The sequence below is a fragment of the Ambystoma mexicanum genome, chromosome 11 (assembly GCF_040938575.1).
Source record: "Ambystoma mexicanum isolate Mex_15411 chromosome 11, UKY_AmexF1_1, whole genome shotgun sequence".
In the NCBI taxonomy this organism is placed as follows: Eukaryota; Metazoa; Chordata; class Amphibia; order Caudata; family Ambystomatidae; genus Ambystoma; species Ambystoma mexicanum.
The window spans coordinates 698,186,808-698,212,741 of record NC_090934.1 but is presented as its reverse complement, the minus strand read 5'-3'; positions in this window follow the sequence as shown (position 1 = coordinate 698,212,741).

Below are 25,934 nucleotides of genomic sequence, written 5' to 3'. Positions count from 1 at the left end.
TCACAAACATTTGAACATTCTATAATACTTGTTCGAAACACTACAGAACATGCATTTAAACTTTGCTGGATGTGTCTTGATTATAACCAGTCTGAGTACCTTGTTTATACATTTATGTTTTAACACGTACAGTATTTAGTTATATGCATATATATTTACAGTAAGTGAGGTAGAGTTAGGGTTGGTGGAGGACATAGAAAGTAACCCGCCACTTGTGCGTGATGGTGGTGGCGCATGTGGGGCCTAGACATGCACCTTCTCATGCATTCTTCACATGGGCCCTTTGGATGGTTTACATTCGTTTTCTTGTGTCCTCTAGCAGCATTAGTTCAGTTATGGCACGGGCCCCATGGGGTGTGCGTTTTGCAGTCATACATGTATTCGTGGTGTGTGCCGTTATTATTAGTACCCAACTGCAATGGTATATGCTCACCATCGTTCGTATCACGGGGGCATGATCTCTTGTAATCATACATCCTACAGGCGTTTTGTAATATAAGGGGTTCTATGAGAGAAAAGCATCCTTTGCAAGTAGTCTCAGCATTAATATACAAAGATTGTCGGGCCTGTAACGACCATTTTACTGTTCATTTCATTTTGCCTAGGCCTGCGGGCCGGGTCATGCTGGGAGCGATGATACGATACACTGCGGGAGGTGAACTGTTACAATGTTAGGCTATTACGCTAGCTCATGTCCGTCTTGTTCGTGGGAACGTGCTCGCAGCGGATCTACCAGGGTGCTGCGGCAACAAGGATGACTGAAACCCTCCAAGGGTGGGGGCCGCGCTACAGTGCGCTGAGCTCACACCATCTTTACCAGACAAAAATGGTTTCTAGGCCTAGCTAAATTTTAATACGTGTGGGCAATTAATACGTGCGGGCAATGTCTCCAGTGGGTGAGCCCTCCACCACCTGGGCCCGGGTGGCATGAGGGGACGCCCAAGAGAGCCATAGTCCTTACCTGGGGAGAAAGTGCGGGCGAGGGGGGTCGTCTTGGACCAGTCCTCCCCTACATTTCCCCCCTTTCGTTACTAAAGTAACGAATTCTTTAAATCTTCTATCCTCCTACACTCTGCCTCGTCCATCACCGCCTCATCCCATGCCGGAGTTCCTTTGATGGGCATCCATGCTCTGCACACTGCTCTTAAGCTCTCACCTCTCCGGGCATATTCATCTGGAGTACACGTTAGATATATGCACCCACCATCTGCTTCTAAATCTACCCAAACTTCCTCATACCATTCTAGTATACGGGGCTCTTTGATGGTGGTGTGCCACAACTTATCTACAATATCTTTATCGTGGTATATGGGCACCAGTTGGTACCTGGGCGAATTATCTATCCCTGTTTGTACTCGTGCTTCTTGCATTGTTTTCATTGTACCATGTGAGTTGCCCATTGTCACCATCATCATTGCACCATTTGGTACTGCGTTAGCACAGACTCGAAGACCCACCTGGCACAGGCAAAAAAGTAGAAGGAGGAACACAACAGCTGGTATTAAAAACTTCACAGTTGTTCCAAGCCATGAGGGAACCCAGGAGAAGATGTTGTCGAACCAGGTACTCGCTTCTGCTCCACCTTCCATTTTCATTTTTTCTCCTAGGTTGTGGACTGCTTCGATCACATGGGACAGGGAGCCATTCTCTGCATCTTCAGAAGGTACGAAAGTGCAGCAGGCACTTCCTATTTTTCGGCAAACACCACCGTCCATCGCTGTCAACAGGTCTAGAACATACCTGTTTTGCATGGTCATTAGTCGTAAGGCTCTTAGTTCAACTCTGATGATATTGAATCCTTCTTCAGTGTCGTTCGCCAGCTGAATCAATTCCCAGCGTGTTATCTGGAGCCATTTTGCGTTTGCCCGTGCTTGGACACTTGAGACGAGTGAGGCAAAAAATGTTTCTGCTGAGCTGAATAATCGATATTTGTCTGGGATCTGAGCCAATAGTTCTGATGATGCCTTTGATATGTAATTTGATGCTCGCCTGTTGCGGGTCAGCACTTCTTCCTTGTTTCCAGAAGACAGGACATATATTTGTGTCTCTGCAGTTGGTTGAGCCACACTCTGCATGCGTTCCCGTGTCCCATCGACGTGGCTTTCTGGTATCACCATCAGGGCTGAGTGCAGAGTGGCCATTGAGCAGCTGCCACTCCATGACTGGGGGAGGTGTAGGTATGCCTGTTTGCCGCACACCCAGTACGTGTCCATCAGGGCCGCTGTCCCTTTCCTTAGGTCTGGGATGGCGAGGGTCTTGTTGCAGTTCTTGTTTGTTCCCATGGGGGTTCTCCCTTCTCCTCTAAAGCACAGTTTATAGTCCATTTCGCTCTGTAGTTTGAACGGCTTTTCAATGGCAGTTACCCAAGTTAGCTTTGAAATGTGTTCTCTCCATACTGGTGTACATGTTTCCACTATCCACCGTAATTTATCCGGCGCCACACCTCTTAGTGCTTCCGCTTTGCACAGTACTTCTTCATCCTTCCGCTTATTGTCAGAAAAAAGTGTCCCACCTATCACAAAAAATGGTTCTTTCAAACATACTACTCCTGCCGTTTTTGGGTAACACGTTTTCTCGTTCTGCAGCATTTGAAAAGTCACTTCGTGTGCCTGGAAGGTGTTCTTAATCCTGCACAGCGTGAGATGAAGGAGACATTGGGCATCCACAATAGGCAACTCTTTGGGTAACAACACTTTGGGTGTACCTGATGCATGGGGGATGAGGGAACAGACATAACAGCTCTCGTTTGTTGTCTGTTTAGCTGTGGCACTCATGTCTGCATACCACTTATTTGTTTGATGGGGGTGTCGTGGGTCTTCCATCTCATCTAGACCTAGCCCATAGTACTCATCGTACTTTCTCCTCCCTGCTTCTCTCTTTCGTCTGTTGTTCTTGTTGCTCATGTACTTCACACCCCCCTGGGCAGTGGACAAACTAGACCCCCCTTTCTCATTCCCGCCCCCCTTGACCCATTCATCATATAATATTTCGTGCATTTCTAGTAGCTTTTCGTCTTCTTTCCTGACGTTATCTGGCACATTGTTTTCTGGGGTGGGGGTAAGCTGGTTGGTGGGGGTGTTATATAACCATGATATGGCAGACGGGTTTCGGTCATTGAGACTGTGGGCATTGTAAGTGGATACCCCTGGTGGAGACACTGTGTTGCTCTGCATTCCACCTTGTGGCTTTTCTCTTTGTGAGGTCACAACACTGGATGGTGTGGTATGATACCCCCACACAAGTTTAGTTCCGTCCCATATCAAAAAATCACCTTCCCTGGTATTGACACCTGCAGTTGTATCGGGCCCGGTGGTACTGTTAATTGGTCCAGTAGTGTTATTACTCCCTCCCCCCTCGTACATCTCGATAGAGATGAACGCTATAAACCAATATGTAACCAAGCCAAACATTATCATAAAAAACAATGTGATGCATACTGATAATCCACACTCATACGAATATCTACATCTCTCATATACTAATTCTCTCATTCTACTAATTCTATCCGTTGCAGGCTGCCCGTTAGATGCCATGGAAGCTCCTGTTTTGAGATATAAAAGTGCATTAAGTGCATGCATGTAAACGTTTTGCTGGCACCATCTGTGCCAATACATTTGACGGGGAATGGAAGCGGGTGGGGATGTGGGGGAGGGGTATTCACAGACAAGGGTTTATAATATTATTATTTCATTAATACATACCACTCAACAAGAAAAAAAAAAGGAAAACACACACACACAAAAAAATTTTTTTTTTTTTTTTTTGTAATATCCTTGTCAGTCATTATTCCATTGAAGTCCAGTGCTGACACACACACACACAAGTCGGTATTTAGACATTTTACTCATTTGCATCGTTTGCTGTTGTCTGTGCCTCCTCATTTATTTCCTCTTGTACATTGCTGTATGCTTTTCGTACGTCGGTCAAGTGCACCCAGTACCTCAAGCCCTTCACCTTTACTGCCGTGGGCGTGCAAAATATTACTTCGTATGGGCCATGGAATCGTGGTGCATTCCACCGACGCACGAAGCTTCTGACATAAATTGAGTCGCCTGGCATTAGCTGTAGCTGTTGCTCTGGCTCCGTGACAGATCCTGTTCCATTTCCCTCTTCTCTAGTGAAGGGTGGGGAGAGTTGCTTCGATATTGCGCGTGCTGCCCTTGTTAATTTTCTTAGGTAGTCTGTGAACTCATCTCCCAATATTGCGGCGCTCCTGTGAGCATCTGAGTGTTCACGCAGTGGAGAGTGTGCTGTGTTCATTCGTCTCCCAGTCACGATCTCGTGTGGGGACAAATGGTGGTCTTTACTTGGTTGATTTCTCAACTCAAATAGTGCCAAGGGTAGACAGTAAATCCAATTTTTCTTTAATGAGAAGCATAGTTTTGATAACCTGCCCTTTAACAGGCCGTTCATCTTTTCCACTACGCCATTACTTTGAGGATGATAAATCGAACACAATTTATGTTTTATACCCAATAACGTGGTAACTTCCTTGAAGAGTTCATTCACAAAGTGAGAGCCGTTGTCTGAGCGAATCACGTCACAAATTCCCCAGCGCGGGAACACTTCCCTTACTAGGAACTTGGCGGCGCTTTTGGCATCAGGTCGCGCACAGGGTCCTGCTTCCACCCACCTTGAAAACGGGCACACAACCACGATCATGTACCGTGCGCCATTACACCTTTCCCCCATGTCTGCATAGTCTATATGCAGTTCTCTGAAGGGGCCAATGGGTTTGGGAATTGTTCCCCGGAGTGTGCGTAGGGTCATTCCTGAGTTGTATATTTGGCATGTTGTACATTCCATTGCCAATCGAGACACATGCTCCTGGAGACAGGGCACAAACCATTCTTCCTGTATTTCTGCTGCGATGTGCTGTTTAGTGTTGTGTGCGGGGAAGTGTAGCTGTTGAAATGCTACTTCTAGTAACTGTAGTGGCATTACCACTTTCCCTGAGTTATTTTGCCGCCATAATAGGTCTGTTCCTGATTGGCTGCATCCCCGTTTCGTCCACGTTAGTTTTTCTTCTGCACTAGCTCCTTCCTGCAATTCTAGAATTTGTGATAAGGACATCATGTTGTACCCTTCTGACAGTTCTTCGGTTGTTGTGTTCTTCATCATGAACTCACCTGTGTCGTATTTCTGAAAATAGGAAGCCTCCTTGGCGGCAGCGTCCGCTGCCGCGTTCCCTAAAGACACAACGTCTGTATTGGATGTATGGGCCTGGCACTTCACTATTGCTACAGCAGTAGGGTTTTGTAGGGCCTCTATTAATTCTTTTAACAATTCTGCATGCTGCACTGGCGTTCCGTCTGCCCTTCTGAATCCCCTACGGCCCCATCTTGCTAGACCTCCATGTACTGTCGTCGTCATGTAAGCTGAGTCTGTGTATATTGTAACTGCACAGCCCTTTGCTGCGTGTAGTGCTTCTATGAGCGCAACCAGTTCTGCTGCTTGTGCAGAGTAATGTGACGGGAGGCGGTACTGTACTAGTGTTTCAAACTCACCTTCCTCTAGTCTCACTACCGCCATGCCAACGTGTTTTTCTCCCGTGTCCATATCAATTGATGCGGACCCATCCACAAAGTACACTTCCCCCTCGCTGAGAGCGTTTTCACACACCACTGTGCCCTCCCCTCCTTCTCCTGTGTGGGTTGTGCAGTCGTGATTTTGCATATCCTCCAATGTGCACGCTTCTGTTATAAACGTGGCGGGGTTCACTGTTTTACATCTCACTATGTGGATGTTGGCGCTGGACAATATGATCTCATATGCTGTTGCCCGCTGTGTGGTCAGCGTGCTTTTTGATCTTTCGAGTATTGCAAATAATGAATGTTCCACAAACAATGTTACAGAGCATCCCATTACTATTGTGGCACTTTTCTCAATCGCGAATGCGGCTGCTGCGAGCGATTGTTCGCACGCGAAATGACCCTGCATCACGGCATCTAAAGTACCACTATAGTAAGCTAGGGGCTTGTGTCCTAAGGATGTCTTTTGTGTCAGCACCGCTGTCATAAGTGTTCCTTTGCAATGGGAAAATAAGTAAAATTCGTGTCCATAATCAGGGTTTGCTAATACTGGAGCGCTTGAAATTAGCTCTTTCAGTGATTTGAACGATATGCTCATTTCTTCTGACCATTTTATTTTTACATTCTCCTGTTGTGCTTCTTTGAGTGCTTGTAGGAGGGGCCTGGTGTATGCTGCATAGTCTAGTATCCATGCTCGGCAATAATTGCACATCCCCAAAAATTTTTGCATGTCTTTCACCGTCGTGGGCTCTCCTACTGACCTTATTGCCTCCACCCGGTCGGGAATTATTCTTTTTCCATCTTTTGATATGAGCTGTCCCAGGTATAGGACCTCAGTCAGGCAATACTGTAGCTTCTCCCTGTCTACCTTGTACCCTTTGTTGGCCAGTAAAGTCAGGAGCGTTGTTGAATCTTTTCTACACGTTTCTTTGTCTTGTGCACACACCAATAAATCGTCCACGTACTGAATAATCGTACTCTCTACTGATAGGTTCCCCAAGTCTTCATGCAATATGCGGTTGAATATGCTCGGGCTTTCACAGTATCCCTGTGGCAGTCTGCAGTGTTCATATCTTTTTCCCCCCAGTGTGAACGCTGTGAGGTATCTACTCTCTTCAGCCAGAGGTATTGAGAAGAATGTGTTTTTCAAGTCCACTACTGTAAAATGTGATGCTGGTTTTGGGATACTGCATAGTATGGATGCAGGGTTCGGGACTAGAGGGAACTCTTTTTGTATTACATCATTGAGGGGGCGTAAGTCCTGTATCATCCGCCAAGATCCCCCCTTTGCTTTTTTGATTGGATAAATACATGTGTTGCATGGGGAGTTTGAAGGCACTATTATTCCTTGTACTAGTAGTGCATTTATGGTCTCTTTTATCCCTTCTTCAGCTTCACGGGACAATGGATACTGTTTAACTCTTGGTAAGATAGCTCCTTGTTTTAGTTTTATTCTCACAGGTTGTACTCCATGCAACAGCCCTACATCATGTGGGCCTGTTGTCCATAAATTGTTTGGTACTAGCCTCATGTCATCATCAAAAAATGACGGTGGTGTTCCTACCACTGCCATCAATTGGACGGGGATCTCTCTCGCTTGGATCAAAATGTCACAGGGCATCGCTATTTCCATTACTATCTCACCATCTACTTCTGTATCTGAGAAGAGATCCTCATCTGTTACCTCGCGCAGGGCAAGGTTTGCGTTTGTACACAGTACGGTGCGCCACTCACATCCTTCCCTGTCTACCCCAATCACAGCGATCCGTTTCGTTGATACCTGCACGGCGTGCAAATCCAACGACACCACTGATCCTGGTGCTGCATTTGGACACACTATGGGGCGGAAGAGGAATTCTGCTGGAATCCTCCAATCCATGTTTTTTAGCTCTGGGACTATAAGGGCCAAAGTCTTTAGCCCTGCAATAAACATCTCTTCCTTTTGTGGCAGCCCTCGTATTTCCTGTGTGGTTGTGTAGGCTTGCACTACCAACATTGCACGCAAGGGGCATATCCCGGGTGTAGAACACACTATTCCTCCTTCGGTAAATGATATGGTCATGTTAAGTTTACTCATAAGGTCCCTTCCCAGCAAATTTATCGGGGACTGTTCATAATACAGTAAGGGTGCTTTTATAGTCTTGCCCCCTATGGTTACATCCAAAGCTTCTGTGTAAGGAACTTCAATTACAGCCCCAGAGAACCCCTGCGTCTCTAACTTCCTGTTAGATAACGGGAATCGGCCCTCTCTGACACATGATTTCTCCGCTCCCGAATCAACCATGAATATAAATTGCCTGTCTCCTATCTGCGCCCCCACCAATGGTTCCTCTGCTGCACTGTGGGTGGTAGATAGAACTGGACACGCAAGTGTTCTCTGTGGGCTGTCCTATGCGGGGTGTCTCATGGCCCCCCCTTCATTAAATACGTTACCTGAGACCACTGACATGCCGTTATACGGTGCTGGTGCGGGGGCCCCGTTAGCTGCTGTCGCGAAAGGGTTGCCTGGTGTATACTGCATGCTGTCATTGTTATGCATGTTTTGTGGGTGGTTCTGTGTTCTATACTGGGGTCCCTGTTGCTGGCTCGTGTTACCCTGGCTTGGGTCTCTCAGTTGCTGTTGTCCCATTGGAAGGCCATATGGGCTTCCCGGGTGGGGATGGCCATACTGTTCCACCTCCTGGAACCCGTTGTTTTGTCTACTTCTGCACTCCCTGGAGTAATGTCCCCATCGCCCACAGTTCCAGCAACTCCCCTGAGGGCCCCTAGGACCCTGCCATCCACTTCCTCCCATTCCCCCGTACCCCTGTGGTCCACCTCCTCTTCGGCTCCTGTACCCACCTCGTCCCCCTCGAGGGGTCCACTCTTGCCACTGCGGACCTCCACCCTGCTCCTGCTCGTTCCACTGCCGCTGTCCTGTTCCCGCCCAATTAGTTGCCATCCTTCCTTGTATTGCTATCAGCCCCTCCTCCTCATCTTCTCCCTCCCTGCTGTGTGGGAGCGCGGCTACTGCTGCTGCAACCTTCACTAACTTTGTCTGCACCAACTTCGCCTCGTCTGCCAATCTTTTCTGCGCCACCTCCTTCTCCCGTTCTTTGATTCGTTTACAATGGTGTACTATTATGCTCTGAATTTCCGGCCATCCCTTTGCTTCTATACCTGCTATTTTGTCAAGCGCCTTCTGCACTTCCTTTGGGAGCCCCCTTTTTATAATGAAGTAAAATAAAGATGTCGATTGATACCAGGGCGTGCCCGTCTCCGCTCTCCACATCTCTTGGACCCGAAAAATGTAATCCATAGCCTCCTCCCCGTCATTCATGGCACACTGCATCACGGACTGTAAGTCAGGTGTGTCTGGAAATGTTTCGCGTAAGGCGTCCCACACCCTAGCCCGCACTGTGTTAAATGAGGCCCCATCATGGCGGTCGCAGTCTAATGTTACTCCCGGGAAACCGGCTTTAACCCATACTCTTTCAGCCTGGTCGCCCACCGCTGATACGAGAAGACTTTTCACATCTCCTACAGCTAGGGGTACCCCAGCTGTATGTTTTTCGAAGGCGTATATCCACTTACTTGCCCCTCCTGATAACGGGGGCAATAACTTTAGTAAATTAGCTTTATCCATCTGTGCCCATGGGATATAGTTAGGCCTCCCTCCTCCCCTATGTATCAACGGGAGCTGTAGCTTTCCTTTCGTTGTTGCATCCGGACCCGTTTTGGCTGCTGATGTTCCTAGTGATGCCATCTTTCCCACTCTGTTCCTCAGTCGCCCCGACCAGTCATCATCTAGGGTTCTCATAGAACATGCACCTTCCTCCCCCTCGCTTCCCCCTCCTATTGCCATACTCAATCTGTCGCTTTCGTCTAGCTCTTCTCTAATGTCACAAAGTAATTCCTCTCTAAGTCCCCCAAGCCTTTCTTCGTTACCACCATCTTCCTCTCGGGTCCCTACTTCTATTATTCGCGTTGGTTCTTCCTCAATCCTAAACAGGATCTCGCCCTTCTTCCACCCCTCTTCGGGCCGTCTGCTTTCATCCGATGCTCTAGACGTACGTCCAGCTCTAGTTGTATCCAGTGCTGTCCGTCCGCATATGTTTTTTATCCTCGAGAGCTCATCTTTTGCTATAGACAGTCTTGATTCTAGATCATCTTTGAGTTTCTCTATGTCCACCCTTTGTGTACCCGCCTGGCCTCGTTCCCTTGTACTTTCATATGGTGGGGGTGCAGTGGGCCGGTGGGGTGTGGTAGTTGTCGGGGGAGGTACATACGTTGGATCACTGTATCCTTCTGCGGGTACAGGTTTCTTTAATATCGGGTATAAACTTATTACCTCTACTGGTGGTGTTACACCTGGCACTTCTTTGATATCTTTCTGTAACATCAGTGGATTGTCTGTAGTAGATGGGAGATCAGGATTTGGTGCTGGCGCTTTAGGCGGTGGTACCTCTTCGAATAACCGCCAAAGATCTAATATTTCCCTCCTATTCTGCAGCTGTTTCCCTCGGTACTTCAAGAAAATGCATGTCATTACCGTATCTAGAATGCTTTTGTCAAATGATCCTCCCTCTGGCCATAACTGGGGTAGCCCCTCTCCTTTCAACTCGGTTACCCATTGGTCGTGATATTTCTTAATCCGCTCCGCGTGCCCTGGAAGACTTTTACAAATATGTGATAAGGGTGTTTCAGCCCCCATCTCTGTGTCCTCCTAGCGCTTATGTGTCGCTGTGTGTGTGTTTCTACAGCCACAATGTGAATGTAGTATAGATATTATTTTTTAGTATTCTACTTCACATTCAATGTTATGCTCGGTTGGGCTCTCCCTCCCTTGACTGCACAACACGGAACAGGCGGTACACAGTTTTTAACTTGTTCTCTTTGGGAGACACATACAACAGCAACCCATCTTTTATTTTGACAACATCAACCCGGAAATCAAAAAGCACCCACTCACGTCGCTGTCTCAATGTTGCCTTCGAAACGTTTTATCCGGTCACACTTACCATGACCATTTAACAATTATATATTTATAGCTGTTTTACACATTCTCAACATCGCAGTCGTCCCTTGACACATACGAGGTGCACACACCTCTTGGTAACACTCAGTACACCATTCACACTGTCCTCCCTTTCCTCCCTAGCCGGCTGTTCCTGTCTATCTTACTTAGGGCATATGCATATATTTATAGGTTTTAACCTGCTCTCCCCCCCTCTAGTAGGACCTTTGATCTCTTATTTTTCTCCCAAGTTCGTGCTAATTCCGTTTTTATTCTCCCCCTGCCCTTAAAGAAAAAGAAAAGAAGTAGTAGCGATCACTAATGTATTCTCAGTGCCCCCTTTTGCTGAACACTTTTATCTTGTATTTCACTTCGTCATATATTCCCAGCACTAGTCAATATAGCACTATGCGGCGCCGCCTTCCACCCCCTTTCGGAGCTAGGTTCCCGTCACTTCTATCTCTTTATTCACCTCGTAATCCTAATGGCCATATGCAAAGAAAAAGAAAGGAAAATTTTAGAGTAATCTTTAGTATATCTTCGTACCCCCTTCTCGGTCCCTTTCCTACCCTTCTCTCCCCGCTCCCTTTACAATCGCTCACACTCGGTACTCACGTGCCCGTCTTGAACCGATAGTCTCCGAAACTGGGTCCATCCAGGCAGTGTCGCCGTTAACTCAACAGTCAGCCCCGGCTCCGGCGAGCGGTACTCAAAGGGGATTTTTTTCCAATCGGGATCCCGTACCCTTTCTCTATTGAGTGCGCACTTCTTAGTGTACCGGTCGCCGTTGGCGGGCAGCCTCCTGGAGCCGGCTCACCGTGCGTATCCCTTTCCGACCGGAGATTCTCGTGCCAAAAGGGGACGGTTATAATGGGTTTAGGAAAAAATAAAATCACGCTATCGGGGTCACCACTGAAGGCAAGCGTCCCCACACAGCACGATCCTCCCCGCAATGAGAGACAATAAAGGACTCTCCCAAGATGGGAATAAGGCCAAGACAGAGTGCGGGTGAGCGTAAATGGGAGTTTATCAATCAGAATAGGGCATGCAAAGGACTCTGCAAACTCCGAGAGCGCTCTGTCTGACAATAGCAAAGACAGGCGTATATATTTACAAAAAACGTCATAAGAACCTACACACTATAGGGGGCACAAGTTCATGGGGATTGAGTGGTGATGACTAACTATAGGTGCTGCTGTGATGTGGTTGGCTTTGGCTGGAAGACGTCACTGGGCAGCCTCGTGGGTTGGGCTGGGCCTGGCAGGGTGGCAGAGTTCATCCAGGCGGTGTTGTGGGGCCATCGCGTCCAGTGGCAGAGATGAATGTCTCTTCCTGACTTATTAGCCCTATGTCATGCACACCGCAGTCATTCGAGCATTTTTAGCATTATCTTCTTCAGTAAATCTTACAATAGGTTATACAACAGGTTAATGCAACACAGGAGGAATGCACCTTGTGAGGGGACTGGAGGTAATATGTCAGGGCATGGTTACCAGTGTCCTGTTGACCGGGGCCATAGGTCGAGGGGCTAAGCTTCAGGGCCTGGCACGGGCGGTACATGTCTTCCTGCCTTGTTAGAAGTTGTTATGGATGTTCCGCTGTATGTTGTCAAAGTGTTGGGTGTCTTTATTGCACAGGGCCATAAGTCTGAGGTGGTCCGGTGGGTTGTGAGGTTTACGAGGGGGCGCGTGCGTTCAGGCAGAGGTTTACTGCTTGTGCTGTAAATAATGCAGGTGGCGGGTGGTGGCCTTGGGTGCTACAGAGGGGGTTACAAGTCTTTCAAGCGGCTCCAGCCTAGTTGGGGGAGGTAACGCAGCGCGGCGCGGTTTCTGCTCTCATGCCTTGGCAGCCCTCGCTGGGTGGGAGGGGGAATGACCTTGCACATATTTCACAAAGGTATCTCCCTCGTGTGTTGCCGGTTTAGGTAAAGACATCACAAACATTTGAACATTCTATAATACTTGTTCGAAACACTACAGAACATGCATTTAAACTTTGCTGGATGTGTCTTGATTATAACCAGTCTGAGTACCTTGTTTATACATTTATGTTTTAACACGTACAGTATTTAGTTATATGCATATATATTTACAGTAAGTGAGGTAGAGTTAGGGTTGGTGGAGGACATAGAAAGTAACCCGCCACTTGTGCGTGATGGTGGTGGCGCATGTGGGGCCTAGACATGCACCTTCTCATGCATTCTTCACATGGGCCCTTTGGATGGTTTACATTCGTTTTCTTGTGTCCTCTAGCAGCATTAGTTCAGTTATGGCACGGGCCCCATGGGGTGTGCGTTTTGCAGTCATACATGTATTCGTGGTGTGTGCCGTTATTATTAGTACCCAACTGCAATGGTATATGCTCACCATCGTTCGTATCACGGGGGCATGATCTCTTGTAATCATACATCCTACAGGCTTTTTGTAATATAAGGGGTTCTATGAGAGAAAAGCATCCTTTGCAAGTAGTCTCAGCATTAATATACAAAGATTGTCGGGCCTGTAACGACCATTTTACTGTTCATTTCATTTTGCCTAGGCCTGCGGGCCGGGTCATGCTGGGAGCGATGATACGATACACTGCGGGAGGTGAACTGTTACAATGTTAGGCTATTACGCTAGCTCATGTCCGTCTTGTTCGTGGGAACGTGCTCGCAGCGGATCTACCAGGGTGCTGCGGCAACAAGGATGACTGAAACCCTCCAAGGGTGGGGGCCGCGCTACAGTGCGCTGAGCTCACACCATCTTTACCAGACAAAAATGGTTTCTAGGCCTAGCTAAATTTTAATACGTGTGGGCAATTAATACGTGCGGGCAATGTCTCCAGTGGGTGAGCCCTCCACCACCTGGGCCCGGGTGGCATGAGGGGACGCCCAAGAGAGCCATAGTCCTTACCTGGGGAGAAAGTGCGGGCGAGGGGGGTCGTCTTGGACCAGTCCTCCCCTACATCGGTCAACTCTATTTGTCTGCATTTACCAATTTCTTGTGCTTTGCACGTCATAATATAACACACATCACCTTGCGTTATGTTGTACGTAATCACACGTGTCAAATTTCTCCACTTCTTGTCGGTTTCTTGGCAGAACCTGCAGTATTCGTAAACTGAAAAAGATTGTCTAATGTCTGAGTCTTGAACTAAAGAATCATTATGTGTGACACCGAAAATATGCTTTAAAACTGGAACAGGCGTCGGCACCGCTACTAAACATGTAGTCAATAAAGCTTCAGCATTGGGCACATCAGTCAAACAAAAGTGTGATATATTCAGTACTTGCTGTGCCAGATATGTCCACATATTTTCTTCTTGGGTTATCATAGGAGAGTGTTTCCTCCGTCCTATAGAGGACTCCTGCACGGCAGGCATCAAGGTTGTTTTCACTTGCTCCTGATGTGTTTGTCGCAATTTACGGATCCATGTCTTCGGTCTTGTGGGCTTGTCGGCACTGGCATAGGGTTGCTTTGGGACAACATTATTCATCACTATCAGTATCCCCTTGATCACTGACACAGATGTGACATTTTTTGCTGGTGACAGAAGACCCTTTAACCCGTCCAAATGGAGTCCATTTAGTGCCACAGTCACACCAACCAGACCCAGGATCTGATAGTAGCCTTTTCTCCAAGGTGCCCACATTTTAGATGGGCCCATTTGGCCAAACCCTCCATATCGTCCTCCCAAGCCTCTGCATCCACTGAGGAAATATTGGTGTGTTCATCTGCAACAGAATTAAACCAACGTTCTAATGAATCTGTGGCACTATGCGCGTCCACATGATATACAGTGACTTCACTTTGTAACAACATTTCTGCAATATCTTGCCACAGTTCCTTTCCCCACAACTCTTTTGAATGAATCTTCCATCCATTCTTTTGCCAAGTTGGCAACCACACTGCCAATCCATTCGCCACTGACCATGAATCTGTGTACACATAACATTGACCAGGGGTCTCTTGTTTCAATGCTTGGTAAACTGCGTAAAGTACTGCGAACTGACTGCTCTTTCCTTTCCCTGTCATTGTCAACATCTTTTTGGTTTTGGGATTGTACGACACTGCTTTCCATTAACGCTCAGTTCCCACGTATCGGGCTGAACCATCTGTGAACCAAGCATGCTCTGTTTGTTCCACGGTCAAATCACTGTAAGGGACTCCCCATTTCACGGGAGACTCACGTTTTTCAAGCACTTCCGGTGGTATGTAATCTGAGGGCGGTATGTTGGCTACTTGCTCATGTAATTTTGCCACTCCACCCTTTCCTGATTTGGCTCTGTCTTGAATGTACCATTTCCATTTAATTATGCTGGCTTCTTGAGCACGTCCTATTCTATGTGTTTTAAGAGAGCTCAGTACCCATTGCATGATTGGCATTTCTGGTCGCATCAATACATCATGGCCCACCGTCATTTGCTCAGTATCAACAAGGGCCCAATAACATGCCAGCAATTGCTTCTCAAACGGAGTATATGAGTTACCAGCATCGGGCAACTAACGACTCCAAAACCCTAATGGCACACGTTTCCTGTCTTGTTTCTGCCACACACTCCAGTTAGCATAATTGTCTTGCACAGACACATTTAATTCCACTTCGCCTTCCTTCAAGGGCCACAAATCAAGCACCTGCTGCACGGTGTCTTTAGCCATCTCAAAGGCTCTCTGCTGCTCTTCCCCCCACTGAAATTCATATTTCTTGCGTGTCACCTTATAGAGGGGGGCCAATATCTGGCCTAAATGCGGAATGTGCTGTCTCCAAAACCCAAACAGTCCTATAAACTGCTGAGCTTGCTTTTTGTTCGTTGGAGTGGTGAATTCAAGTATTTTCTGTCGTGCTTTTGGCACCATTTCTCGATGCCCATGATGCCACTGAATCCCTAGAAATATCACTGTTTCAGCTGGACCTTGAATTTTACTCGGATTAATCTCCCACCCTTCCTTTTTCAATCCTTCCATAAGGACATCAAACTGACTTTGCACGCTGTGCTCTTCCTGACCCTGAATCAAAATGTCATCAATGTAATGAGAGATTTGTATGTCAGGTTTACACGGTATCTTGTCTAAGTGCTCTGCCACCAGCCGGTGACAGATAGTCGGACTGTGCGTGTACCCCATGGGTAGTCTCGTGAAAGTGTACTGACGTCCACCCCACGTAAATGCAAACTGCTCTTGACACTCATCAGCAATTGGCATGGAGAAAAATGCATTAGCTAAATCTGTCACTGCATACCAAGTCCCCTCAAACCTTTGGACATTCTCAATCAAGGTAATGGCATCTGGGACTGCGGCACTAAGGGAGGAGTGTGTTTATTCAACTCCCTGTAATCCACCGTCATCCTCCACGACCCATCTCCCTTTTTAATAGGCCAGAGAGGATTGTTCCATGCGGTGGTGATAGGGCGTAATACACCCGCCTCCACATACTCTTTGATGGTGTCTGAAATGACCTTGTGCCCCCCAGGAATGCGGTATTGTTTCATTGCTACCCGCTTGGTTGCAACTGGCACTTGCACTGGGGTCATCCTCAATGTGCCTACAATAATGGGGGTACAAATCAATGCACTCACCCCAAACTGGTACGTTTTACCGCCAGGTCCCAAGGTTAGCCCTTCCAAAATGTCAAATCCAATTATATATTCAGGTATCGGGACAATCGACACTTGGTATTTCTGCCTCTTTAAATTGCCTGTTTTCATCTCCACTCGCGTTTGCACTGCAGGGGTCTCCTTTCCCCCTAAACCTGTAATTGTAAACTGTTTGCCTTTAAATCGTGTCGGGTTACCATGAATCAAAGAGGCCTCCGCCCCGGTGTCTATTAATGCTCGCACCCCTTGTGTATTTCCTGGCCCCCAAAAAATCTTAACATCAACATGAGGCCACCTGTCAACTTTTATGTGGGCAGACGCTGCCGGAGCTTGGCCGAAGCCCTAGTCGAACTTCGAATGAGTGTGACTTGACTCCTCCTCTAGCATTGCACTCACCACCTTTCTCAAATCACCGTATGTCAGCTGATACGGGGAAGGTGTCCCCATAGACCCTTCTTCTTGTTCTTCCGCAGGGGGAGCAGAAGGTGAGGCATCCCCCTGTGGCGTGGTGACTACTTGCTTCTTAACCTGTTTATAGCGCTCTTTTGCTGCAAGTCCTCGTTTTTTGTATAATTCATACATTACTCTGGTTTCAATGCCATCAATTTCTTCATGTGGCACACCATCTTTTAACAAAGCCAAAAACATGTCTTTTCGGGACACTCGGGAGTCTCTACTATCTTGCCTCCTGCCTTCAGTTCTTCTCTCACTACGCCCCTCCCTCTCCCGTGGCTTATCATCACTCTTATCCCACTCTCCCAAATCTGCAAGTTGCCTAATGGCATCTGCTACCTCATCAGTAACCCTTGCCCGTCATACCTACGAGCAAAGTCATAATGATACTTTTGTATGCGGGTGGTGCAGTTCTAATCACCATGTTGCGAGTTGAAACTGAGAGCGGCACGGCTCCCATGTGATCAGGAGCATCTATGTGAATCACCTCTTTCATAGCATGCTCTCTGACTTTTTGAATTGCTTCTCTCAATGTATACCACTTTGTTTCTTCACTAGGCCAGTCTTTGGTAATGGGGTATTTACGGTTACATGCTTGGGCTATCAGGTGCAACAAAGACACCTGCGTATCTTGACCATTTGCATCAGGGGGCGGTCCTGCTCTTAAGACCTCCTGTACATTGGTGTCAATTGACAGGGGTAAAAAACGCGGTTAATCAGTAGAATCTACCAACAACCCTGCAGCACCCCCATCTAGCAATCTCACCATCCATGTCAATAAAGCTTCCCCTGATTTTTGCCTCAAACGGGTAATAATTTCCCCAACCTCCTGTTGTGTATAATCTTCAAAAGTGGTTAAATCCATCATACCACCACCAGGATTCTGTGGGTGTGGTCCGGCTCGCCACCTTCTAACAGGCTTCAATGCCACTTTTTTCTGTTTCAACTCTGGTTTGGGGTCAGACTCTTCTGCAGAACTACTTTCTAGACTGGTCGAATCAAAAATATCACCATCCCACTTGTCCGGATCCCAGTCTGCGCCAGCGGTAGCGATTACAGTTGCCACCTTTCTTTTGTTGACCCCTCCCCGTCTTTTCCTATACTTATAACGAGCTACTCTGACTGCTGCCCTCTCGGCCACCGCCTGATATGCGTCGGCCTTATCTTTAAACAGTTTCATTTGAATCTGCTGCATTAAGGCAGTCTGCCGTTCTGCAGCCAGCTGTAACGCTCACCTGGCTCCCACGGAGGCGCTGGTCTAGTCTGGGTTGCTGTGGCCTCTTCAAGCGTGATGCGCAGAACTCGGACCACCGATTGAACAGGACCCCCAAATCTTGCTTGTCTGGCCCGTAGGAATATCCTTCTGCAGATGAGAAAGGGGATTAACTGTCTGCAGAATAGTGTGCTTGCTCCCCCCTTTCCCCCTTCGTTCTTCTCTGACTTCCTCCAAAACCCCCAGTTTAAGCTCACCTTATGGTTTGGAAGGATGAACTCTCCATCCTGCTTCTGGTGCAGGGGCGCGCGTTCGTCCAGTTACTTCACTGGTTTTCAGAATGGCGCTGGCAAAATCCACTTGACTTTTCTGAACGATACGCCGTAAGTATGAAGATTCAAAAGTTCAAGTGTGAGCCTCTTTTTATGTTGTCTTCCTAACCTGTGATCTGTCCTTTATTTTCAGGTGCAGAACGAAGGCGATGCGTTGAGGGGTTAAATTGCCGATGGTAAAATCAGGTGAGTTAGTGATGAGGGCGACCCCTCTAAATGTCTTTATAATTCCCCAGTAATGTCTTTTGTCCTTTCCCCATAGTAGCCGGGGTGCGGTACCTGCCAACGAAGCGGCGCCGACCCGAAATGTGGAATGGTTCACCAAGAAAAGCCGGTAAGTATTATGGCTGAAAATTCGGCTTTCCTCCTGTGTTCCCTCTGCTCACCTTTTGTCTCTTCTTGTCTACCCTCGGTGCAGAGATTTGGCGACCGGTGCTGACAGCTGCAATGGAGCCGGGAGATGTCTCGAGAACAGGTGAGTGAAGCGCAGCGCTGCAGCGAGCAACGCGATGCTTTTAAATGAAAGTCTTTCTTCAAGAATGCTGGCGTGAAGATTCCGGATGCAGGTAGGAAGTTTGAATAAGTTCTTGGTTTTCACCTTTCTCTTCTCTTCTTTCCTTACAGGTGTTCCAGGTTCGAGGCGGGCGTGGCTGGAGTCCAGGTGCAGGAGCAGACACGGTGAGCGTTCAGCTGCTGGGATGCAGAACAACGTGAAGCACGTGTGGCTGTCCGGGCGTGGCTTAAATAGCCTTGGAAGAAGTCCTAGGTAAGTATTCTTGCACAGCCCCACCCAAGTAACAAAATAGTCCCTTCAGTAAAATAGTCCCTCCAAAGCCTCATTTAGCTTGGGTCTTCATGCAGCATGGTCTGCATCAGGTGAGCATGCAGCACGGTCTGCATCAGGTAAGTGCACCAAACACTTTCCTTTATGAGCCTGGCGCCTATGGCGCCAGGACTGATGTCTAACATGAGCCTGGCGCCAAAGGTGCCAGGACAGAGTCCAAAGAGCCCCTATAAGGGGCCGCTGGGCTTTTACCCGGGGGCATGATGCCTACTCCCGGGGGTGCTGGGCCTGGCCTGGTGCTCCGGGGGTAGGCAACATGACACCAGCTCTCTCTCTAATCACAAAACCTAATTTTTTATGTCCAAATTCCTTTGATGTATTTTCCTATAAGCATGCAAAAGAACCCAACCTCGCCTGCCTAATGCCGCACATTCTTTACCACGTTCTACTGAAACTTGTTGCAAGCATGCACTTACATCAGCTGGATCGGCATCCCCCAATCCTTGATCCCAAGTCTCACTTAGACCGGCACATGCCCATGCCTGAGCCAACTTATCATATGGACTCTTAGTCCAGCCTGGAATGATAACATCAGAGCATTCACCGCCAGCGGGAACACTCTTTTTCCTGAACAAACTATTCATTAGTGCAAAATGGTACAAAACCTCTTTATATCTATATATTTTTTTCACTGCAATCACTCCCACAAGCACGCACACACCAGCAAGGAAAGAGGAAAAAAAAACAGCTTAAAACAGTTCAACACTCCCTGCCAAATTACTTTCGCTTGCAAGATAACCGAAGCCTATCTACATTCAAACAGATTCTTGAATATTTGGAACACTTCATCACAAATACCCTGCTCACAGCGCCATAATGTATTGCTCTCCCCTGAAAAGTACACAGAACAACCATAAATCACCAATGAAATTATAGAGCAAGTACTTCAACCCATGAGCAGACAGACACAATAACTCACAGCCACGCACTCTTTAGAAGATAATCAGTTCTTTACGGCTATTTATTCAAAGATTACAAGTACATAGAAATAACTCATAAAACTAATATGGACATAGATCACAGAAGAAGTAAAGAAGTCAAAAAGAAATACATCACTGTAAGCGTAATATAATTCCTCATCTCTTCCAGAAGCGGCTGGAAGACCCCGGGGACAGCTAGGCCGAGAGTGCCACAGCTCACAGGAAGGCCAGACGGAGCGTCCTTCTCTGGCTGAAGTCTCACCTGACCCCCTCCGGGTTTCCGCATATATAGGAACTCCACAAAGGGGAGTTAATTCTCGAACCTTCTGGAATTGCACCTGCGCAGTTGAGGAACAGCCGTCGGTTGCCAGCTGGGTCAATCGAGAGCTCCCCCCAAGGAACGCAGGGCCTCCCTACTCTAAAAACACGCTCCACGTAGAACAGTACCAAGCCATAACAACATTAGTTTTCCCAGCAGAAATGGCCTTGACTGCATACCAAGTTTGAAAAATCATGTTTGTCTCAGCACTGTGAATCTAACACTTCAGCAAAATGTGTGCAGCCTTTCACTGCGGAGTGAAGTAAATATCCAACATGGCTCAGAGCGCTCCCAGAATGCATTGCGCGCCCACGCCATTTTGAACCAAGCATAAATCAAGCTTAACAATTCCTGATGTTCTTCTTCATCTCTGTACTTTCCAGAACTTGGAGGTAGTCTACTTTACAACAGTACATAGGTTTACTGTGTACAATGAGGTTAGCAGAAGAAGTAGAGTCTAGAGTGTGTGGGGGTCTGATTTTCTCATCCGGGCTATACCCTAGATGGCCATCCTTCTATCTAGGGGGGGTCTCTCCCCATGAGACCATCTCACTTTATAGAACACCCAGGGGCTCTGTGGGGTAGCAGCCTCACCTCCCTGGCCTCATTGCAAAGGGTTCCCCTCAGAGAGAAGTGAAGACATGTAGCAAATCATCACAGTACCCTCTGGGAATAATACATTTGTTGCACTTTACCGTTGTACTGTTCCATACTGTATTTATAAGCATATGTTGAACAGTTTACAAGCCAGGGCAATCTATTTGAGCGGGACCCTATCTGAATTCATACCTATTGTGTTTGACATGTTTTATTTGCAGCACATCATACATACACACAAGCAAATGAGACCCCTACACCCACCCCCAAAACTTCACCAAAGATAAAGCATGGTGCGATGACAACCAAACAGCCATGCGAAACAAGATCAGTTCTCTCCAAACCAAAATTCTGAACACCAAACTAGCGCTCCCTAACCCCCCTACCCCTCCACCAACCCCCCCCTCTCCTCAGCCACAGAGGCCCCCCCTACCTTCTCATTCAAAACCATTCAGGAGAAAGACATGATCAACATCATGAAAAATATCAAACCATCCAATTGCAAAGGAGACCCCTGCCCCGCTTCCATCATCAAAGATTGCGCAGACACCCTTGCCCCTTTCCTAACAGCCTTCGTCAATGCTTCCTTCACCACGGGAAAAGTCCCCTCATGCCTCAAGGAAGCATGTGTCCGACCTCTCATTAAAAAAAACAACACTTGACCCCACCTCCCCTAACAACTACCGCCCCATAACCACAGTCCCATTCCTCCTCAAGATTCTAGACAAGGCAGCCTACCTGCAGGTCCAGCACTTCCTCGAAGAGCATAACCTCCTAGGACTAAGACAATCTGGCTTTAGGCCTAGACACGGGACAGAAACCACCCTACTCGACGTCAAAAACCAAATGGATGATGCAAGGGACCAAGGCAAACCTGTCCTGCTCCTCCTCCTCGACCTCTCTGCAGCTTTCGATCTTGTAGATCACGACATCCTTTGCCATCACCTTACCTCCACAGCCAACTTCTCTCAAGAAGCTACCACATGGATCACCTCCTTCCTCCAAGGCAGGACCATGCAGGTCTTCTCTGACCTAGCCACTGCGTCACCCACCATCATGCTATGTGGTGTGCCCCAAGGCTCCTGCCTTTCCCCTACCCTATACAACATCTTTACCCGCCCCCTCTTCCTTATCCGACGGCATGGGCATCTCATACACCAACTACGCCGACGACACTCAGATCCTTCTCACATTAACAGGTGACTATGACACTGACTGCGCAACTCTCAACAACATATATAACACAATCCAAATGTGGATGGCCATCACAGCCTTTGCCTTAACTCCGTCAAAACTGACCTCCTACTCGTAGGTTCCCCTGACACCCTCAAGAAACTTGACGCCCAGTTTAGTCACTTTACCATTGACTCAATCAGAATTCCAGTACTGGACACAGTAATAACACTAGGGGTCTATCTTGACTCCAACTTGTCCATGACCAGACAAGTAAATGCAATCGCCTCCTCTGCGGCTTACCATGCAAAACTCCTCAACGCAATCAGGCCGTTTCTGTCCAAAGACACTTGCACCAACATAGTCCGAGCCATAACTGGTTCCCGGCTAGACTACTGTAGGGGAGGGCTGGTCCAGGAGACCCCTCTCGCCTGCGTTTCTTCCCCAGGTGAGGGCTATGGCCCATTGGGCGTTCCCTCATGCCACCCGGGCCCAGGTGGTGGGGGGCTCACCCACTGGAGACATTGCCCACACGTATCGAATGCCCGCATGTATTGCTTACAACATAAATTTAGCTAGGCCCAAAAACCATTCTTTGCCCGGTAAGGATGGTGTGAGCTCAGCGCACTGTAGCGCGGCCCCCACCCTTGGAGAACATCCCTGTTGCAGCAGCACCCTGGCAGATCCGCTGCGAGCACGTTCCCACGAACAAGACGGACATGAGCTAGCACAATACGCTAACATTGTAACAGTTCACCTCCCGCAGTGTACCATCACTATCAGCATGACCCGGCCAGCAGGCCTGAACAATGAGAAAGAACAGTAAAATGGTCCTCTGATGGCAGACAGTCTTTATATATATATATGTATATATTAATGTCAAGACCTCTTGCATTATTTCTTTCTTCCACAAAATACAAATGCCTGTAGAATGTATTAAAATGAGAGAGTATGCTCCCATGATATAAGCTATGGCGAGTTCGCACCATTGCAGGTGGATGCCAATGATAAAGGAACGCTCCAGGGGTCTGTTCGTTGTGTGTATCACTGGGCAGCCTACCTCACGTGGTTTCGCGCCATAACTAAAGCTAATGCTGCTAGAGTACACGAGAAAGCGGATGTAACTATACTATGAACCCATGAAAAGAATGCGCGAGAGTGCACGTATCATGTGTGAACGTCTGAGCCCCTCATATGCCACCACCGTCACGTACAGTGGCGGGTCGTTTTCTATGTACTCCACTTATCTAACCACTACCTCATTTACTACGAATGTATATGCATGTAACTGAAACACTATAGCTGCTAGAGTCTAATGTACAAATATGATGCTCAAACTGGGTATAATCGAAACGCACCCAGCAAAGATTAAATGCATGTTTCGAAGTGATTTTAAATAAGTATTATAGAAAGTATTCAAATGTTTGCGATGTCTTTACTTATATTCCGCAACGCACGAGGGAGATACCTTTGTGAAAGTGTACAAGGTCTCGATGTATCCCCCTCCCTCCATCAGAAGGCTGCCAAGACAGGAGAACAGAGCCCCGCTCTGTGTTATCACGCCTCCCCCGACCCGACTGGAGCCGCTTCAAAGACTTGTAGCCCCACACCAGCACCCAAGGCCGCGGCCAGCCACCTGCATTATTTACAGCACAGCAGTAAACCTCAGTTTAAACTCAAGCGCCCCCTCATAAACCCCACAACCCACCGGACTGTCTCAGACTTATGGCCCTGTGCAATCAGGACACCTAACACTTTGACAACACACAGCGAAACATCCATAATCACTTCTAACAAGACAGAAAGACCTGTACCACCCGCCCCAGTCCCTGAAGCTTAGCCCCTCGACCTATGGTCCCGGTCAACAAATCACAAGTAACCTAGCCACGATATATTATCTCCAGATCCCTCACAAGGTGCATTCCTCCTGTGTTGCATTAACATATTAAAAGATTTACTAAAGAGAATAAAACTGTAAATGACTGAATGACTGCAGTGTGCACGGCAGAGGGCAAGTAAGTCAGAAAAGGCATTCATCTCTGCCACAGGCCGCCTCGGGACACCAACACCGCCCGGATGAACTCAAGCCGACCTGCCAGGCCCAGCCCAACCCACGAGGGTGACCAGTGACGTCCTCCAGCCAAGACCAACCACACCGCAGCAGCACCTATAGTTAGTCGTCGCCACCCAATCCCAATGAACTTGTGCCCCCTATAGTATGTAGGTTTCGATGACGTTTTTTGTAAATATATACGCCTGTCTTTGCTATTGTCAGACAGAGCGCTCTCGGAGTTTGCAGAGTTCTTTGCATGCCCAATTCTGATTGATAAACTCCCATTTACGTTCACCCGCACTCTGTCTTGGCCTTATTCCCATTTTGGGAGAGTCCTTCATTGTCTCTCATTGCGGGGAGGATCGTGCTGTTTGGGGACGCTTGCTTTCACTACTGTAGTGTTCTCTTTCTAGGGATCTCTAACAAAAACCTCGAGAAGCTGCAAGTAATCCAGAACAGCGCCCTGCGTGCTGCACAAGGCATTGCCAAGGAGAGCACATCACTGCTGCCAGAAAAGTATCCCACTGGCTCCCCATAAAGGAAAGGATTTTATTCAAAGCGTTAAGCATCACCCACAAATGCATCCACCTCTCAGCCCCAGCGTACCTATCCCAGAGAATCCACCCGGCCGCCTCCACAAGACCGACCAGGACACCCTATGCCAATATGCTCCGTACCCAGGGTAAAAAGAGCTAGAGCAGGTGGCGCCAGCTTCCCCTACCTTGCTGCTTTACATTGGAACACCCTTCCCACCTCTCTGCGAGCTGAGCCCTCATTAATTGCCTTCCGCAAAGCCATGAAAACTACCTTGTTCACCTAACAACCCCAAATGTTTAAACCTTCATGACTAACATGTATGATGTACTATGGTGTATGATGTATTATGGTGTATGATACTCTTTATCGCTTAACACAGGATCTTGCCTTACTGTAACCCATGGCACAACCTGTACCTGTACCTGTAAACTAAGTTCCCCTACAAGTAACAGCGCCACAATGCCCCTGGGCTGCCTGCGCGCTATATACATGTAATAAATAAATAAATAAATAAATAAATGTAAAACTTTTCAATTGCATTTGGTTCTAGTTGTAATACTGCAAAAGACACATGAAAACTTTGGTATAACCTTGTAAGCTCTGTTGCGTTTAAAATCCTTTTTGTTTTTGCATACTTCGCAGAGGGCACATCAACTTACAAGGGTTTAATTAATATTTTGTTCTCCTGTTTACTGTTTACATAACATATGTTAAAACACTGCTCTGTGTTTAAGTACAATATGAATGTGTGAGAAAATATATTCCTTTACATTTTGTTGTTAAAACAGAGAACACACAACATCAAAAGAGTAGTGCTCTTTTCTAAATACAGATGTGTTATTTGAAATGCTTTTGTTACATACTGAAGCTTCAGAATAATACAAACGGAACAAGTGTTTACATTCTCTGGAAGAACATGTCCTTGGGAAAAATGTACATAATGCATTTTTTAAATCAATGACATTTTCCCACTGAACAAGGTCCATGTTAACTTCATATTTGAGAGCAAGCTATATTTATATATATTTTGCTTAATCGTTTAGTTCACTTTTATTTTCAGAAAGACAACGTTATCCTATTGGAAAATAGCATTTAAATGCCAATGGGAAATTAACAGTGGAGGCTTTATGTTAAACTAGCTTTCTTATCCTTATATGCTGGCTAGGTTGCTGCAAGGTACTTTAGATGAGCCTCTGATTGACATGGACGAAGTCATTTTTGCAAATGAATGAAAATGCTCTGGCAGGCAGGCAGACAGACCCCACAACCAATATTCAGCTTTTGAACCTGCCACCACCCCTAGCGGACATCTAGATTGCCTATAGTCTAGAGATAATGCTCTTGCATTATGGGTCTGATGAAAATGATGACAGTGCAGTATGCATATCTGT